This window comes from Chrysochloris asiatica, unplaced genomic scaffold, assembly GCF_000296735.1.
Source record: "Chrysochloris asiatica unplaced genomic scaffold, ChrAsi1.0 scaffold00331, whole genome shotgun sequence".
Taxonomy (NCBI): domain Eukaryota; kingdom Metazoa; phylum Chordata; class Mammalia; order Afrosoricida; family Chrysochloridae; genus Chrysochloris; species Chrysochloris asiatica.
The window spans coordinates 2,701,262-2,711,024 of NW_006408849.1; the positions used below are offsets into that span (position 1 = coordinate 2,701,262).

Consider the following 9,763-nt stretch of genomic DNA (forward strand, 5'->3'; position numbering starts at 1 on the left):
TACGTCAGTTGTAAAGAAACAAAAGTCCTCACAACTGGACCAATAAATAACATCATGATAAATGGAGAAAAGGATGAAGTTGTCAAAGACTTCATTGTCCTTGGTTTCACAATCAAAATGCATGGAAACAGCAGTCAAGATATCAAATGACATATTGCATTAGGCAAATCTGCTGCAAAAGACCTCTTTAAAGTGTTCCAGAGCAAAGATGTCAGTTTGAGGACTAAGGTGAAACTGGTCCAAGCCATGGTATTTTCAATTGCCTCATATGTGTATAAAAGTTGGACAATGAATAGGGAAGACCTTAGAAAAATTGATGTATTTTAATTATGGTGTTGCAGAAGAATATTATAAGTACCATGGAACCAGAAAGGCAAACAAATCTGGGTTTGGAAAAGTATAGCCAGAATGCTCCTTAGAAGACAGGATGGTGAGACTTCGTTGCTCATATATAAAATATGGTATTTGGAGGGATCAGTCTCTGGAGAAGCACATCATGCTTGACAAATTGGAGGGTCAGTGAAAAAGAGGAGGGCCTCCAAGTAGATGGATGGACACAGTGGCAGCAGCAATGGCTGAAATGTCAAACGACTGTGAGGAATATGCAGTGCTCTGGTAGCGTAGTGGTTACGAATCGGGCTGCAAACCTTAAGGTCAGTGGTTCGAAACTACCAGCCACTCCGCGGGAGAAAGATGAGGCTTTCTACTCCCATAAGGATTTACACCCTCGGGAAACCCTGTACAGGGTCACTAGCAGTGCTCTGGTAGCATAGTGGTTACGAATCGGGCTGCAAACCTTAAGGTCAGTGGTTCAAAACTACCAGCCGCTCCGCGGGAGAAAGATGAGGCTTTCTACTCCCGTAAGGATTTTCACCCTCGGAAACCCTGTACAGGGTCGCTATGGGTCGGGACCGACTCGAAGGCACTTCACAACAACAACAACAACAACAGACAACGTTTCATTCTGTTGTGCATGGTGTCGCTATGATTTGATGACACCTAACAACCATCAAAACATATTGATGCATACTCTGTGACTGGTAGTGATCTAGACACAGGAGTGCAATGTGAACATGGCAGACGAGGTCCCTGTGCTCATGGAGTTGATGCTTCTTGTAGGGAGGGGGAGAAATTAGCAAACTCACTCTTCATCTCCTAGGTGTCAGAGCAAGGGAGAAATGAGGGAGAAACTAGGGCAAAGCCCTGGGTAAAGACTGGATAGGTCTTTTACCCAGATGTGACATTGAAATTGCAGCCTGAAGGCTAAGATGCTTTGCAAGAACGCGTGAGGGATGGGGTTAGTAGCTAGGGGGTGTGGGGAGCACAGCTGGGTGAGGCCAGTCATAAGCAGGCTAGTACCTGGGGCAGAATGCTCCTGAGCACTCCCAGGTACAAAAGGTCAGTTTTCTAGCTAAGAATAAAGCTCCAGAGTGCTGAGTCTTACTGAAGGCATAATAGTAATAATAATAATAATAGGAATGCATACTGTTGGCAGTTTGCTTGCATTGCACACACACTCTCACTCTCAGCTTGCTCCTCAAATAGAACTGGGAGGTTGGGAGATCAGACAAGACAGATGGTGATTTGACAAGGTCCATACCATTAGTAAACAGAATGAACACCAAAGCTTTTCCTATTGGTACTTTTAAAAATTAAAATTAAAAAAAAAACAAAACAAAACTTTGCTTTGCTCTGAAATTAGTGTCTGTAATTAGTACAGTTGCAACAGAGCAAAATGACATTGGCTGTTGTCAACTTCTGGCTCCGAGATAGACTGTTCACTTTGGAATCAAGCCCATCTGCTTCCGTCCAGATGTTAAGATTTGTATTAAATTAGATTTTAGAAGCTGTGTGCTTGTGTGCCACTTGTCGGGGAAGCAGTCAATGCAGGCAGCCCTGGCACTCCCTCTATCTGACCCAGTTTGGCAAAGTGAAGACAAAGGCAAAGCCAGGGTTCTGAATGCGGGAAGCGCTTAACTCCCGCTGTTTGGCCCTGCTGCTGGGGGACGGGGAGGAGAGACATTATGCACAGCAAATGACTCTCAAAAGCTGGTCCCTATCTTCCCTTCAAGTTAATTCTGAATTTACTTGTAAAAATATATAACATGGCAATATTCACAACCTTTCACTATGAATTTAACAAATCTTAGGAAAAACTGGCTTAACAACAATTGCTTTCAGCTTGGGTGGATTGAATACAAAGAGAATTGTGTAAATTACTCCCTTTCTTAGAAAACCTAAGTAACTACATTTGTGAGACCACAAAAGCAGATAACAAATTAGAGTCAAGCTGACCTACCCCCATAGACCTCACCACAATCAGTCACTAGCTAGAATTCACAATCCCCTACATACAAGCGCCTGAGTAAACAAGCAGAAAATAATGAACTTAAGTGAAGGATAGTTTTGACTTGATAATTTACACTTCCTGCAGCAATTAGCTAAGTTGGGCTTTATGCCACATAGCTTCCAAGCAATTTAATGAATACTTTAGAAAAATAAATAAGTAGATGTTAGTAATGCTTTTATTATGAAAATAATAGTACATTATGTAGGATAAAAAGTTGATAATTAGTTAATCTTTTAGTGGAAACAAGAAGAAACAGTTTATTACATACTGAGAAAGGAGATGAAGGTCAGTTTGAACATCACAGAAATATTTTTGTCAAGGTTGACCAGGTGCAAGAATGTTGTGATTAACTGTGTAATAATTCAAGAAAAAAGTGTCAGTTCATGTACTGTGTAGTTTTAAGTATAAAAATAAAGACTTGCTGAGCCAGGGGGAGAGCAACAAGCTAGACAGCACAGACAGCAGAGCAAGCTGACTGAGAAAGCCTTTCATTCATTTCACCGCTAACTCCACATCTCCTCTCATATCCCACGACCCCCTGCATCTGAACAAGAGGCCTGGACCTGGAGAGGCTGCATTTACAGAGAAGCAGTTCAGGTGAGGGCTGAGAGGCTGACCCATCACCAAACTGAGCTTTGTGCTGGTGGCCTTCTCCCAGCTCCCAGTTTGGGCAGGATTGGTGATGTGAATATTATCTATCCATCTAGTTGCTGCCTGGGCTTTGGCTGGTGTGTTCTCTAGACTTAGTAGAATAGCATTGGTTGGTTTTATAGTTCAAGCATAGGTTACGGTCAAGAACCAGGGCTTAATATGAAAGTCTCGGCATCATTTTGTGTGAAACTGCATCCAAGAAGGATGGCAGCAAGACTCAGGGTTTCAAAGGTAAATGCTGACTGTGGGATGAGGATCTGCTTGGGTTGACCAGGAAGATGTTACTACCCACATTCTGGGTACCAGAGATCTGGTATGTTACTGTAGGACCAATATTGAACTGTGAACCACAGGGTCAGAAGTTCAAACTCACCAGCTGCTCCTCAGAAACCACATACAGGATCACTATGAGTTGGAATTGACTATGAGGCAGAATCGGCTCGACGGCGCTTTAACAACAACAACAATGACTATGTGCCAGATCCCAAGCCAGGTTCTTTTGTATATGAAATGTAATTTAATCTTTAAAAACCTGACATGCAATGAAAAATCTTATTGATTTCCTACTATATGCCAGGCTAGGTGCTGAGAATGCATCAGGGAACAAGACATATGAGTTCCTTGGTCTTTGTGGATCATATATTCTAACGGGGGCAGAGAAAGAGAAGCTATAAACAAAAAACAAAATACATTTTCAGATTGTAGATTTCGCAGTTCTATATTAGAATCCCAGCTGTGCCTTTGGATCATGCATTGTTAGTGGTCCCTCGATATTTATGTTCTTACATAACAGAAAAACCCCACTTTTTACCAGGGTGCATTGTTGCTATTATTGTTAAGTACTGCTGAATCAGTTCTGGCTTCTAGTGACCCTATGCACAAAAGAACAAAACATTGTCCCTTCATGTACCATTCTTACAATTGTTATGTTTGAACCCACCTTTGCTGCCACTGTATAAATCCATTTCTTTGGTGGTCTTCCTCCTCTTTTTCACTGAACTTCCACTTTATCAAGGATGTTGTCCTTCTCCAGGGACTAATCCCTCCTGACCTGTCCAAAGTACATGAGACGAAGTATCACCAAACTGGCTCCTAAGGAACATTCTGGTTCTACTTCTTCCAAGACAGATTTATTTGTTCTTCTGACAGTTCATGGTAAATTCCATATTCTTCAAATTTGTATGCATCGATTCTTCTATGGTCTTCCTTATTCACTGTCCCAGGTTTCATATGCATATGGTGGTGTTGGTATGCTGTGGACTTGGTTCCGGCTGATAGCGACCCTGAATAGGATATCTGAGGCTGTAAATCTTTACCAGAGCAGAAAACCTCATATTTCTCCAGCAGAAAGCCTGGTAGTTTTGAACTGCTGACCTTGAGGTTAGCAGCCTGACTCATAATCACTACACTACTAGAGGCTATTGAAAATACCACAATTTGCAGCAGGTATACCTTAGTTCTCACACTGATGCCTTTGCTATTGAACAATTTAAAGAGGTCTTGTATGGCAGATTTGCCTAATGCAATACATCACTTGAATGCTTGACTGCTGCTTCCATGAGCATTGATTTTGGATCCAAGCAAAATGAAGTTGTTGACAACTTCAATTTTTTTCTCCGTTTATTTAAGTAAGTGTTATTTACTGATCCAATTGTGAGGATTTCTGTTTTCTTTGCTGAAGGCTGTAGTCTTTGATCTTCATCAATTAGTATTTTAAAGTCCTCTTCCTTCCAGCAAGCAAGCTTGTATCACATGTTGTTAATGAGTCTTCCTCTAATTCTGATGCCAAATTCTTCTTCATATAATCCAGCTTCTTGGATTATTGGCTCAGCATACAGATTGACTAAGTAGGGTGAAAGAATACAACCGTAGTGCACATCTTACTTGATTATAAATCATTAATGATTCCCTTGTTCTGTTCTAACATCTGCATCTTGATCTGTGTACATGGTCCTCATGAATACAATTAAGTATTCAGGAATACCCATTCTTCTCAATGATATCCATAGTTTGTTATGATCCACAGAGTCAACTGACTTTGACTAATAAATAAAACACAAGTAAGCAGCTTTCTGGGGTCTTGGTGTGGTGCTGTAGGATAAGCACTATTCTGCTAGAAGAAATGTTGGTGGTTTCAACTCACCAGCTGCTCCTTGGAAATCCTATACAGGGTTGCTATGAGGTGGGATTGACTTGATGACTCTTAACAACAACAAGAAGCACCTTTCTAGTATTCTCTGCTTTCAGCCAAGATCCATCTGACATCAACAATGATGTCCCTACTTCCATGTCTTCTTCTGAATCTGACTTGAATTTCTGGCAGCATCCTGTTGACATACTACTGCAACTGTTTTGGAAAGTTCTACAAAATTTTACTTGCATGTGATACTAATGGCTGTTGTTGTGTGCCTTCAAGTAGGCTCTGACTCCTAGTGACCCTGTATAGTGTTTCCAAGGAGCAGCTGGTGAGCTTGAACCACTGAACTTGTCGTTCAAACCAACCTTGCAGTCCAGTACATTAACCCATAGCGCCACACCAAAACTCTGATATTAATGATAGTGTTCAATTATTTCTGCATCCAGTTGGGTCACCTGTCCTTGGAATGGGCACAAAGTCAGTTGGCCAGAACGCTTCCAGCGCTGCATCAGTTTGTTGAAATATTTCCATTTTTTTTCTGTCAATTCCTGGAGCTTTGTTTGTGCCAGCTTGGACTTGTTCCTTCAATGCTGTCAGTTCTTAATTATTGATGCCTCTTGAAATGGTTGAGTATTGACCTTTGATTTTTTTTTTGTATAGTGACTGTGCATTTCTTTCATCTTCTTCTGAAGCTTCCAGGTTTATTTAATAGTCCATGTTTGATTGATGCTTATGTGTCATGGAATTGGTTCCAACTCATAGCGACCTTTACAAAGGCTATAAATCTTTATGGGAGCAGAACACCTCATCTTTCTCCCATGGAACTTCTGGTAGTTTTGAACTGCTGACCTTGAGGTTAGCAGCCTGACTCATAACCACCACACTACCAGAACTCCTTTTGCCCATGTTGGTGTTAAGTGCTGTTGAGTCAATTCTGACCCATAGTGACCCTGTATAGGGTTTCCAAAGAGCAGCTGGTGAGCTTGAACCACCTACCTTGTAGTTTAAACGATTTTGCTGTCTGATGCATTAGCCCACAGCGCCACAGCAGGACTCCCCTTTTGCCCATAGAATCCCTCAATATTAAAGCTTGAGGCTTGAATTTTTTCTCTTGTTCCCTCAGCTTGAGAAATGCTGAGTGTACTGTTCTCTTTTTGTTTTCTAATTCAAGGTCTTTGCACATTTCATTACAGTACTTGGCTTGGTCTTCTGGACAATTTTCTTGAACATTGAAATTTTCTCTTTAGCTCTTTTACTTCTTCATTTTTTCTAATCACTTTAGCTTCTCTATGCTGAAGAACAAGTTTCAGAGTCTCTTCTGACATCCATTTTGGTCTGTTCTTTTCCTCCTGTCTTTTAAATGACTTTTTTGCTTTCTTACTGTATGATGTTCTTGATTTCATCCCACACCTCTTTGGTCATTAGTGTCTCATACATCAAATTTGTTCTTGAGATGGATATATTCTTGGTAATATTTTGGTTCTCGTAGACTTATTTTAGCGTTCTTCAGCTTCAGCCTGAACTTGCATGTGAGCAATTGACGGTCTACCCCAACCTTGTTTTGGTTGATGATACTGAGTTTCTCCATCATCTTCCCTACAGATGTAGCAAATTGGATTCCTGTGCATGCCATATGGTGAGTTGTACATGTACAGTTGCATTTTTTTTTTTTTGAGGACAGAAACCATTTCTTAACACGTTAACATGTTACTGTGTATATATTATGCTGGACACTTTACAAACATCATTTTGTAATGACTGCTGCTGAACACTTCATTGCTTTTGCTCCTAAGGATTTTTTTCACTGTAGAGTTAGAGTCAGAGACTTTAACAGGAATAGCAGAAGTTTTAATGCACCATTGTCACTAAGCCCATAATGTTCTTTCTGGTAATGTAGAGTGAGAAGAATCTGTACAAGGCTTCTAGAAAATTTTATCAAAATATGAGGAAGCCCTAAATTCAGGGCTTGAAAACTAATATAACAAAGTGAATAATCTGGGAATGTCCAAATATGAAACAACCTATAGCTGAGTTATCTGCTGTACTTAAGGATGTTTCTTATTCTCTTCAAGTCTTCTTTTCCATCTCCAGATTGTCAGAGGAAAAGACAAAACAGAACTTGGTCACTTCTTGCCTCTCCGCTTCTCCTTGTCTTTGCATTTATCCTTTGAATCCTTGCTATCATCGTTAACCTTCTTGGGCATCTTGAAAGAACCAATCTCATTCTGTATCACAGTGCCTTGCCACCAGACTTGGAGCCTTAAGGTGATCCTTAATTCCAAGTTTTCCTATTCTATCTTCTTCCTAGTATTCTCCTTTTTGACCCAATCTTCAATGATGACGTGTTCACACTCCCTTAGCAGCTTTGCAAGGTCTTGAAGGTGTGCCAAGTCGCTGGCCTTTGCAGCCTTGAAAACATTTCGTTCATACTGTTTCATTTCTGTGTCCTTATCAGATTTCTCCATCCAGAACTCTAGCTCCTCCTCAAGCTTCTGCAGCTCTTTTAAAAGGAAGGTTTCCATCTCCATGTGTATCTGGTTCTCTTCTTCAGTTCTCATCCTTAGTTTCTCAGTCTCATTCATCAGCAGTTCCTCAACTTTGTTACAGTTTTATTGGGTCTGGGTGATGTGCGGCTCTGTTTTTCTTCATATAACAACTCTTCATGTTGGTTTTGGCCTTGCAGCTGGTCCTTGAGGTGAGCAATATATGCGTTCCAACTCTGCTCAGGCTTCTGTAGGTGGCATTTCCAAGGAGCCCCATGCATTTCTAAGGAGTCTATGAGTCGATGGGATGAGCAAAGATTCTTTAGCATTTCAGGGCTGGTTTCTCTGTTCATCTCTGATTCTGATGGATTGTGGGGTACAGTTAGTTGCCTTTTATGTCATTGAAAAAGTATTTTCAATAAATAAATCATTTGTCTTATAAAATTCTTTCATGCAATCTCCAACATCATTTTTATTGCTAAGACTATATTTTCCAACTACTGATCCTTCCTCTTAATTTCTAACTTTCACATTACAATCACCAGTAATTATCAATGCATCTTTACTGTATTTTTTAAAATCCATTTCAGACTGAAGGTTGTTAACTTCTGTCATGTTGGTTCCTACTCATAGTGACCTTGTGTAGGGTTTCCAAGGTTGTAAATCTTTGCTGGAGCAGAAAACTGCATCTTTCTTCCACAGAGTGACTGGTGGGCTTGAATCACCAACCTTGTAGTTCATAGTCCAGTGCTTACCAACAGAGCCACCATACCTCCCCCAAAGTTTGTAGAAATCTTCAGTTTCATCAACACTGACTTTAGTGCATAGTATGTAAATTTGGATAATAGTGGTATTTATTGGTCTTCCTTGTAGGTGTATAGATATTATTCTATCATAGATAGCATTGTACTTCAAGATAGAGCTTGAAATGCTTTTTTATGATGATGACTATGACAGCATTCCCTTTTTGTTATTCCTGGTATAGTAAACCCTCTGATAGTCTGATTCAAACTTGTCAATACCAGTTCATTTTACCCCGCTAATGCCTAGAATACTGATTATGCGTTTCATTTCATTTTTGACGAATTCCAATTTTTCTAGTTTCACGCTTTGTACATTCCATGTTAATGAAAGTTTGCAGCTGTTTCTTTCCATTTTGAGTTGTACCTCATCAGCAAATGAAGGTTCCAAAAGCTGTGCTCCATCCACATCATTAAGGTCAACTCTACTTTGAAGAGACAACTCTTTTTTTTTTTTTTTTTAATGTCTTATTGTGAATTATGTGAGAGTTTACATGGGAGAAAATTAGTTTTACATTCATCCTATCGTATATTGTTTCTTTGCCATGGTTACAATCCCCTCCATGCATCATCAACCAACCAAAGGGTATATAAGACTGCCCCCAGTCGTCAGCACGCAGCCCCTCTCCCTCTCTGTGTCTAAAGTCCCCAACTGCTCCATCTCTCCACGTCATCGTGTCTGCCTCCATCTCAGGCATCACTGCTTCTCTGGGTAGGGTCCCGCTCACTGCTCTTCTCACTCGATAGTCCCAGGGACCTCCGCTCCGATACTGCAAAGTTAATCACTCCCCTCCTTGCTACAAAACGTCTACCTTTACATTTCCAACCTTCACAAGCAGTCCTGATAACAATTATTCACTGTTGTATCACAAGAGACCCATTTGCATTTCATTTCATCAGCCCCGTCTAGACAGATTGGATACTACTCAGTGGAGATTCTACCTTCCTTCACACCCTCTGAATCTAGGTTCCCTCTTGAAAGCTTATAAGCCAGTCACTTCTTGCCTTTGTAGGCTCTCTCCACCCACCACCCCCCCATTTTGGGTAGCCAATGTCCAAGTTGTTCATCCTTATCTACTCTGTGTATGGAGGGGGTGGGAATGATCCTTGCTGTAGGATTTGTTCCCTCTTTTGAGCTGCTGTATCCATAGGTGTAGGTCAAGTTCATCAAATTGTATCAAATTACTCTTTTTTTCCTCTTCTTTCTTCTTCTGGTTGAGCTCTGATCATCCAGTCATTGAAGCCAGGTCAAGTGGGTATTATCTGCAAGTGTGGGTGTTCTTGTGTATATGCCCATGCTTCACTCTCCTCTCAAGTCCTCTGTGGCTATGTCACTGACTCT

At 40.7% G+C, this 9,763-nt stretch overlaps 1 pseudogene; it reads right to left on the reverse strand.

Annotated features, from left to right (window-relative positions):
- Window positions 1–7,261: 7,261 nt before the first annotated feature.
- Window positions 7,262–7,902, reverse strand: LOC102830690 (annotated as a pseudogene).
- Between the last annotated feature and the right edge of the window lie 1,861 nt (window positions 7,903–9,763).